General features: G+C 34.8%; 1 protein-coding gene across 1 annotated transcript in view; it reads left to right on the top strand.

Annotated features, from left to right (window-relative positions):
- PRLR (prolactin receptor) overlaps positions 1–9,388 on the top strand; it is a 148,425-nt gene that overhangs the window by 2,241 nt on the left and 136,796 nt on the right. The gene's annotated exons all lie outside the window — the stretch shown is intronic.

Raw genomic sequence — 9,388 nt, 5'->3', positions numbered from 1 at the left:
TTCCTCCCAGTTTATTACTCCTTTTACTTTGTTTTTATTTTATGTTATTTGAATCACAAAATTCCAGAATAGTCTGTGTTGGAAGTTTGCTCCACAAGGATCATCAAGTCCAGCTCTTAAGCAAATAGGCTGCACTGGGTTTGAATCTGCCACCTTGGCATTATTAGCACTATGCTCTAACCACCTGAGCTAATCTCAGGGTGTTTATCCCCTCTGACAATGATTGAATGATCATGTCCTCTTTAAAACTTAGTTCTGAATTTATTCGTCCTTCACATATACTCTCTTCCAGGTCCTCATGTCTGTACTGAGGTCAGAAAAGGAAAAAAAGCAAAAAAATCATGATCTTGAGGTTTGTGCTTACCATGTTTCTGCAGGTGGTTGCTCAGAGCATTTCTCAGCTCCATGGCCCCTGCTGGCTCTTAGAACAGCAGCATGGAAACTTGTCCTGACTTCTAACTTGGTTTTCTTTGTTGCCACAAGACAATAGTTATATTGAGTCACAACCCATGTAGATCTAGCCTGGTCTCCTGTCTCTAGCAATGATCAATAAAAGATTTTGGGGAAGAAATGGGGAGAAATCATGTACTAAGATCTGTTAGCATATGCTCCATTGCCATACAGAACTTTCTCCCTGCCACCAGTGAATGTGGTGAAGGACTTCATGCATTGACATAAGCTAATACAATTAACCTTTCCTTCCATGAACATATGCAAACAATTCTGAGTCTCTGTAAATGTTTGATATTGACAGGGGTTTGTGGTAAGGGTTTCCATAACTTAACCTGGCTTTGTGTGAAAAAAATTAGATTACCCTTCATTATGCAAAGAATTTTATTGTTTTGGGTATTTGGAGTTTGCATCCTCTGCTCTTGTTTTTTTTCCCCCAGCTCTCAAGCTGTTCTATTGTTTTTAAACAAGAGCATTAGCTATCTGACTTTCAGGTTGAACTGATGCTTCAACGTTCTCATCTTTCTATTATCTGCACAAAGAGCACTGGGATCAATCTGCTGTACCAGTCCTACAAAACAAAGTCCTTCACTTCAAGCAGTTGCAGAACTATCACTTAGCAATACTAATGGGTCTGCATGCAATACATATGCAAGATCTGCATTCACTGGTTAAACAATCTATTTATATTTAAAAAGTGTGTTCAATACTGATAACATATAATGGGGCTTGAAAAGTTAACAGGTGTGCTATGTGCAGGAAAATATTGTGACTGGGTGCATTGTTTTCTGTACTGTAAAATGGATTATTAGTGTGTAGGCTCACCTTGAGTGAATCTCAGTAAATTACTGGGGAAGATTAAGGCAAGAGAAGTGCAGAGAAGTTCTGACGCTTTTAAAAGACAGGGCAAAGTGCTTCCAGTGTGAGGAACAAGTGGAGTTCTGTGGCTGACTGTTGTGATTCTTTTTTGTACTGATAACTAAGTAAGGAAGAAGATAATTTAATCTTCTTAAGCAAAATCTTTCTGGCTGCATCTGAGACAATGTGATTCCATTTTTTTCAGTTATAGCAATTGCACATTTAAATCAAGGACTGAAGGATTTTTCAGCTTAAAGTGATGATTTGTTATCTCCAGTGTGATGTGCTTGGCAGGAATTACAATCCGCTATGGTGGAGAGAGGAATGTGAGTGGAACAGTATTTCAAATATTGATGCCATTTGGCTTAATTTATGACACTACTCAGAGACTTACTAAAGCAGATGGGAGTTTGGTTTGTATTTTGTTTGTTAGTTAGTTTGGTTGTTTTTTTAAAAAGCCACTAATGACTTTGAAAGTTTTTGGAGAGATTTTGCAGCTTTAAGGTAGACAGTGCTTCTTAACCATTTCAAGCATCAAAAGAGTAAAATAAAGCACCAGAACAGCAAAAGCTGAGTGTAAGTGGTGGAAAAAAAGAAAGAACCAAGCTTCCTGACCAATTAAAAATTCACATAAGCCAAACAAAAGGAAGTAAGAAGCTTATTAGAACCTATCTGAGTAATGAGTACATAAATATCTTAAGGACACAGTAAATTACAGGAGAAGTAGAGACTGGCATGTTGATACAGCTTTAAACAAGTGCATGAAACAAAGGCATGAGGAATTAAGGACATTTTTATTTTGGAGATGTTACTGTGGTTTCACTGAATTTCATTACCCATTTCTAACCATCTCCTTCTTCTTAGCAGTTCGGGTTTGGGTTTATTACCACTTTCCTTTATGGTTATTTTTCTCTATCGGGAAGTTGGGCATTATGGATTGAGGATTCTGTGCTTCCTTAGTGGGATAATAGGAGTAGTAGTAGGGGAAAGCAGTAGGCAAGGGATAAAAAAAGTTGATGATTAAGACTGGAATTGAACAAAGATTCATTGAGCAGTGTGACTGGTGCAGGTAGCTAGCCAAGAGAGTTCCATTAGAGATGGAACAAAGAGGATCAAGGCAACATGAATTGCGTTAGTTCTATGGCTTAAGCAGAATCTTGAAATTCTGAGTCACTATTTCTCTGCCTTAGGAAATTGTATGTAAAGCATACTGTCAAAAGATGGTTTAAGTCAGCCCCAGTAATTACACATATCCACTTACATCTGTGTCACAATACAGTCAGAACTAAAATTTTGTGAACATTTTTCTTGTAGTCATTCTTTTATGTATAGAATAGTTGTGTGTTTGGTGTAGATGAATGAAAGCTCTCTCCAGCTGGCTTTTTTTTAGAAAAATGAAGGCAGTAAAGTAGTAAGGAAAGTTCAGATCATTAGTTTTTGTCATGCACAGTTTAATTCATTTTCTGGCATAGTGTTTCTGCAAGATAAAAATCCAGTTAATAAATCAGATTTTTCTAGGCTGATAAATTGTAAGTATATAATTTTACAGATGGATTGCTTTATAAACAATGGTCTGAAATATTTTGAGTAGTACTTAAAATACTCTAAAGGCCTCATCAGCTAGTATTTTATCTTTGCTATTCAATAAATGCTCATTAACTGTGCGCATTTGTCCTACATTCTTTTACTGTGGTTTTTGTCTAGCATTATTAAAGAATGTGTGAAATGTAACAAGAATCCTCCTGGAGGTTACTGAAATGCAACTACTTTTTCTTTCAGAAATAGTATGGCTATTGTGTACTAACAGTTCTGTTCAGTTATGTTTTTAGAGTATAAAAATAAGAATAGTGTGTCTGTTTTTGAAGTAGAGAAGGAATTCAAGTAAGCATAATGTAACCAAGTGATCTGGAATTTGGCTAGAATTCTAGGAACAAATGCCAGCACTTAAAAGCCTTGGATAGCTCTTTCTGGTTATGTTGAAAGGGAACATTGGTCAAGCATGCTGTACATTGGAAGTATGCCTGGTAAGACATCAGGTTTTCAACATTGTTCTTTAATCAACAGTACTTAGCTAATTAGGGTAGAACTGATGATGTAAATAGTTAAAATCAAAGTGATTTTGATGTAGCTAGACAAAGGAGACTGTGGGCTAATATGCTCAGTTCCTTCTTTTAATAAAAAATTAGTGGTACATCATTGCATGGTAATGCCAGTACATAGAATATAACTTCTTTTCTACAGTAATGATTTATCTTTCAAGTTGCTCATTTCTCTCCTCTTATGCCAGTATTAATTTTGCTCTCAGACTGATTCCAATAGATGTTTTCTTTTCTTCTTGATCTAATAGATGTTTTCTTTTCTTCTTGAGTGTAGGAGTTGCTGATAATGACAGAAATAGTATTGTGCCTCTGCTTAATGGCTATGGAAATGCAATTTTAAAAAGACTTTGAATTATTCATAAGCAGTTTCTTATTTGATTACATGTCTTTAAATCTTACTAGAAGATTTAAACAGGAATAAACAGTCTGCCTTAAAATAAGTAAAATTCTGTTTAAAAGTTTGATTTCATATAGAATGGCTGAATACAGGCCATAGTGAAAGATGAAAAAAAAGCCATCCAATTGTTCATGTTTTGAGTTGTGGCACAGATAAGCATTTTAAACAAATGACAGAAATTTAGCAACTTGTATGGGGAAGCATTGACTGCCTTACTGTTACTGATGGATCATTTCAAATCATGAAACAGTGTGGAAAATTCTGTGATTAAACCAGTAGTAAGCCTCTAAAACAGCAACTCTGCCTCTGATTTTCCCCAGCTGTCTCACTTATTCCCATTTCCAGCTCTTTTTGCTCTGTTGATTCTTATTCTCTCCTGCAATTGGAATTATTCTTGCCCATATATTTGTTTATTTCCTACTTCATATTCCTCAGGTCTTGACATCTGATGGTGTGTCTTTCTTCTCCTTTTCATCTACTACCCCAACCCTTCTGTCCTACCAAGGCTTATACATGCATTTTGTTTTTACATTCTGAATTATGTGTTATGTCAGATTTCTGAAGTAGCAGCACTACCCATTCTCTTTTCATTCTCCAGAGTGATAGTAGAAACTATTAGAATTGTTCTTTAGGTTCAATGGCAAAAAATTATCCCTTTTGTCCATTTGAGTCATGTGGAGAGTGGCATGCCCCAAGCCCCTTCAGTCCCTTTTCCTGGACGTACTTTGTAAGCTCTTTATTTCGAATATGGATGTTTTGGCACCTGCCATCTGGACAGTGTCTTTGCAGATTACAGTTTTGAAATTCCTTTCCCTGAGGCATGATAGATATTCTGCTTCATCCCAGAGAAATGTTGTATGAATGAGATTTGAAATTAAAACTGAAGAAAATAATGGTTGGGCTGTCAAGCATACACAAAAGCAGTTGGTGAATACACCAGCTTTAAAAAACCTTATGACTGGAAAGAGTATTGGTTTGCTAAATACCTTGGAAAACCATTGATCACCTATCTTCAAATTTGCATAATTATACCCATGTTCCTATGTAGGTTGTGTCTTATTCCAAACATATGCTCCAAGTTCTAACTCATTGTACACAGTTTATATTCGAAGTCTAACACATTGTGTTTTGCCCTTGGGTTTAGAAGATGTTTTTTTACATTAGGATCAGCTAATTTTCAGTATGTTTATCCTTTTATGCAGAATGAGTGCTCCCAAAGAAATTATATCAATTACAAGTTCTTTTTTAGCAGCAGAGGAGCAGCATTTGTCAGAATGAATCATTAACAATAGTCGGAATGCACTCTTTTCTTCCTGCCTCTTTTGGAAACCTTACTGAATTTGAAGTATCCTTAATCTGGGCATATACTTAGGTAGATCCATCTTCATTGTCAGTAAAGAGGTGACTCTTTGTTCTTTTCAGGGGTAGTTACTGACATCAAAGCTCATTCTACCCTTTGTTATTTTATACCTCTCACCATACTGTTGCTTCTCTTTGGCAATAACAGATACAGATGCTCAGGCTGCTCTATTCAAGACAGCTTTTTCAGCTGCAGTTACAATAGTGGGTACTTACTGGTATTAGATGTTTTCTTACACAAACACTAACAAGTTGCTAGTAGAATTTCTTGTTTCTTTGTAATTCTGTTCAGTGGAAAATTTGAAAATTTACTACAGCCTTGAGTAGAATTCCTGCTATTCATAAAAATTTAGTGAATTCTTCTTTCTTTTCCATTTTAAAATTTTTTCGTATTTTCTGTGGCAAGAATTCTCTTGCATGGTAATTAAAAAGATATGTAAGTGAAGTCAATTTAATCTATCTTTTGGTCAGTTTACCATTGGTTAGAAGCATAACTTTCTTTCATTAAAGCTGATACCTGCTGCAGATGCGTGACCAAGACACGCTGCACAAATCAGAAGAACCTACTAGAACAGAATAGCCCTGGTCCTCCACTTTGAGAAAGGTGTCTTTCCAAGATTTAGATGTACATTTTTGTTTTCTGTGAGCATATAATTCTTTATCATTGTATTTGGAATAAGAAAAGGTGCAAAGCTATAAAAGGCAAGTGCAACTAAATTTATTTTAAATCAATTAAATTCTGTGCTTTGATTTGATTTTTTTTTAATGGATTAATGCCTGATGTTGATTAAATGGGTCAGATAAAGCACAAAAAACCACTTCTAGTTTTGAAACAAGAAATAAGTGTATCTGAGAGATTTTACAGCTGATACAGCATCAAATTAATCCCATATTTGTATATAGGTTATGTAAATAAAATTTAATAGTATACTGCATAATATGAGACATGGAACCTAAGATGCACATAATTCTGTTTATGGAGTTACACAGCTGCTGCTTGTAATTAGCTGCCTAGGGAACCTCTGTTCAACAATCCTTTTTAATGAGTGTTTTTAACAGTTTGATTCCATGGTAAAAGAAGAACTAGATATAGAATGTCAAATATAACTAAAATACAAATAAATGAAGATTCCTAACAAAAATTAGGCATAGATTGTGTATGGGTGTGCAAGCACATGTACATATGCTTTTAAATTTTTTTTTAAAAACACGGTGATTTTGAAAGCTCTTTTTCAAACACAGTGTTCAGTGTTTCAAATGATAAATAAACAAAAACAATGGTGATAACTTTCTTACTGATGCAGTAGTTTCTTTCCCACAAAGTTACTTATTACAATAGAAAATTAAGTATTACTTTTTCCCCTTAAATTTTATGTGACTCATGGTTTTAATCGTGTTTTTCTTTCAACATGACATTGTTTAAATTTAAGTAACGACAAAAATACAACTTCTTTAAACATTTTCTGGGTCAGTTCTAACTGAAATATTCTATTATCTTTTCTGTTGTCCAGTGCTAGATATTATTTGGATTTGTTTGTGAAAAAGCAAGAGAATGAGTATAACATTTTTATTAAATATCTCTAGCTTACTTCTCTTGAAATAGAGGAAGTAACGTTGCTTTCCTCATGAGAGTTTTGACACTTAGATAATTTGTTTCTTTTGTCCCCTTCACTTCTCTTTTTGTGAGCTACTACTTCCAGCCTTTTTGTAAGATTAAAGTGGGTACTTCCATCCTGTGTGTAACATGTCAGCATGTAGAACAGCAACAGTGTCTCCTTGGAGTATAGTTTTCCAGTAATTGTAGCTTCTTGGTTTTTTGAACCTTGTAATTTATTATACTTTGTTTGAATTACACAAGAGAAACTTTTTTAAATTTTCCTTTTTTTGGGTTCCTCTTTTCCCATTCATCTTTATGGCATTTGTTTTTTCTACGATGAACATATCCTCATCACTGAAGATTTTATTGTTGATAATTTGTTTTCAGGATCCCTTAGACTGTTCAAAGTATGCAGGTGTGGTTCAGCCATGGCTTATGATGCCATAAATTGTAATGTGGAATTTAACAAGCAGAAAAAAACATATGTTTTGCAAGGTGAACTACAGGAAATTCAGGACAAAAATGGAAGAATAAATGATGTAATTACTAAATAATGGAGGTGTCAAATCTGTATAAGTAGTTAGTTAATTGTAATTACAGTTTGGTTTAGCAAGAGATATTTGGAGATACTTCTGTTACTTAGGGGAGAAAACAGTTTGGAGTTGAGGTTTTAAATTTTGGTTTTAATCCAAATCCAGTCATAATCAGTAAAATACATATAGAGACCTAAGATGAATGATAATGCTTAGGAAAAATTCGGACAGGATTCTGTTAATCTGTTGAGAGTTCACTTGTCGACTTACTTTTTAACAGTCTGGGTGAAGGGGTAGTGGCCATAACCTTTAAGCATGCCATTTAGAAATTTATGCTAACTTGTAATGGTGATCCATATTTTACTTTTTCAAAAGTTAATCCTGTCATAAGGCACTGCTTCCCAATTACCCTGATGAGAAACTTACAGTTATTCTCTTCATCTTCAATGTGATGCTGACCCTGTCTGGCTGGTGTCTTGTCACCATTTACACTCTGGACTATTTCCATGTAGTTGAAAGACTTGTCTCAGTTTCTAAGCTTGTTTTCAGAGTTGAAGCATAAAGCATTAAAAGGGAAAAATGAAGAGAGAGAGAGGGAGAGAGAGAGAGCAAAAATGTAAATTATTTAACTTCCTATTTTGTATGCATTGTCCTTGTATGGGTCAAGAAGTTCTTAAGACAACTCTAGATACTATGCCATATTATTCCTTTTGCAAGCCTTATTCATCCTTGTGTTTTAGATAATCAGGTGTAGTATGTATTCCACATATAGTCTCTTTACATTTTTAATGCTGTAATTGTAGTTCTCTGGAATAGTATTTCAGAAATAAATACAGTATTAATTCAAACCCTGTGGTGAGAAAGAGCAAAACTACTAAAGACAAAAAATAGTAGAAGACCAACTGTTATTCTTACATTAGTTCCATTTCCGACCCTAGCTGAATCTTATTCATATTTCTCCAGCCTCTGCTTTTTGTTATGATCCTGTCTTCCTCCCCCTTACTCAACTGATAATACTATAATTTTTACTGACCACCGTTCCTGTGAGGTTACTCAGAAAGCATACTAGCTTGATTTCTACCAGCTTTTGTTTTCTCTTATGCAAGACCTGCTTACTGTCCTTCACATTTCTTTCTGCTATCACCCCTCTTTCCAAATTGTCTATTTTCTCACTGAAGAGGGGACTTTTTTTTTCTGCTTTACTCAGTTGAGATTTCATTTCTTTTCATGTGTATTTCATATCTCAGAAATACTAGAAGACCAAAAATTCTTACATATGTTAATCGGTCTGTAAAACTAGTTAGTGTTCCCTCAAGGATTTTGTATTACAGGTGCCTGGCTATGGCACTTGGGGTGAAAATGGTGGTGCTCTGTTGACAGTTGGGCGGGATAATCCTGAAGGACTCTTCCAGCCCTGATGATTCTGTGGTGTATGAATTTTACATCAGGTCTTGGCAATGTAAGTAGAAGTCCTAATCCAAAAGTATAGCATACCTCCACAAAAGAAAGAAGGCAATGTGTGAGTTTAGGAGAAATAATTCTGCCCTACAATTATAGAGTCTAGCAAATCCTATCACCAGCTCTTTAACAATCTGCTGATCTACAGCAGCCAAAAAAAAATTACAACAAAAAAGTTATTTGTAATATTTAACTTGGTTAAATATTACATATTATTTTAATTATTAACATGAAAGAAGTTACGCCTAAGGTCCTAAAATGCTATGCTTATGATTTGGTGAAATATTGTCATTACGGACAGCTTAAAAATGCAGGTATATCACTGTTACAATTTTGTTAAGATAAACAGAAATCTGCTAGTAAACTGCTTAATGGACCTTGATTTACCACAGTGTTCTCAAAAACTACCAAGGTATGATAAGCATTTTCATTATGTAATATGAAGCACATACATTTTGTATTGCTGGCACATTGAAAGCTTGGAAACATTTCACCACCTTCAAGCCAGCAAGTATGTAAAGCAGTAAGATAAAATCATTAATAATCAAGTTCAGGATGGAGATTACGCAACCATTAGTGAAGTAATTCTCATTAAAGCAGTTTTTCTGGATAGGACGTGCCTCACAGAACAGGAATG

This window comes from Geospiza fortis, unplaced genomic scaffold (assembly GCF_000277835.1).
Source record: "Geospiza fortis unplaced genomic scaffold, GeoFor_1.0 scaffold163, whole genome shotgun sequence".
Lineage (NCBI taxonomy): Eukaryota > Metazoa > Chordata > Aves > Passeriformes > Thraupidae > Geospiza > Geospiza fortis.
This window is presented reverse-complemented; position numbering and strand designations above follow the sequence as displayed.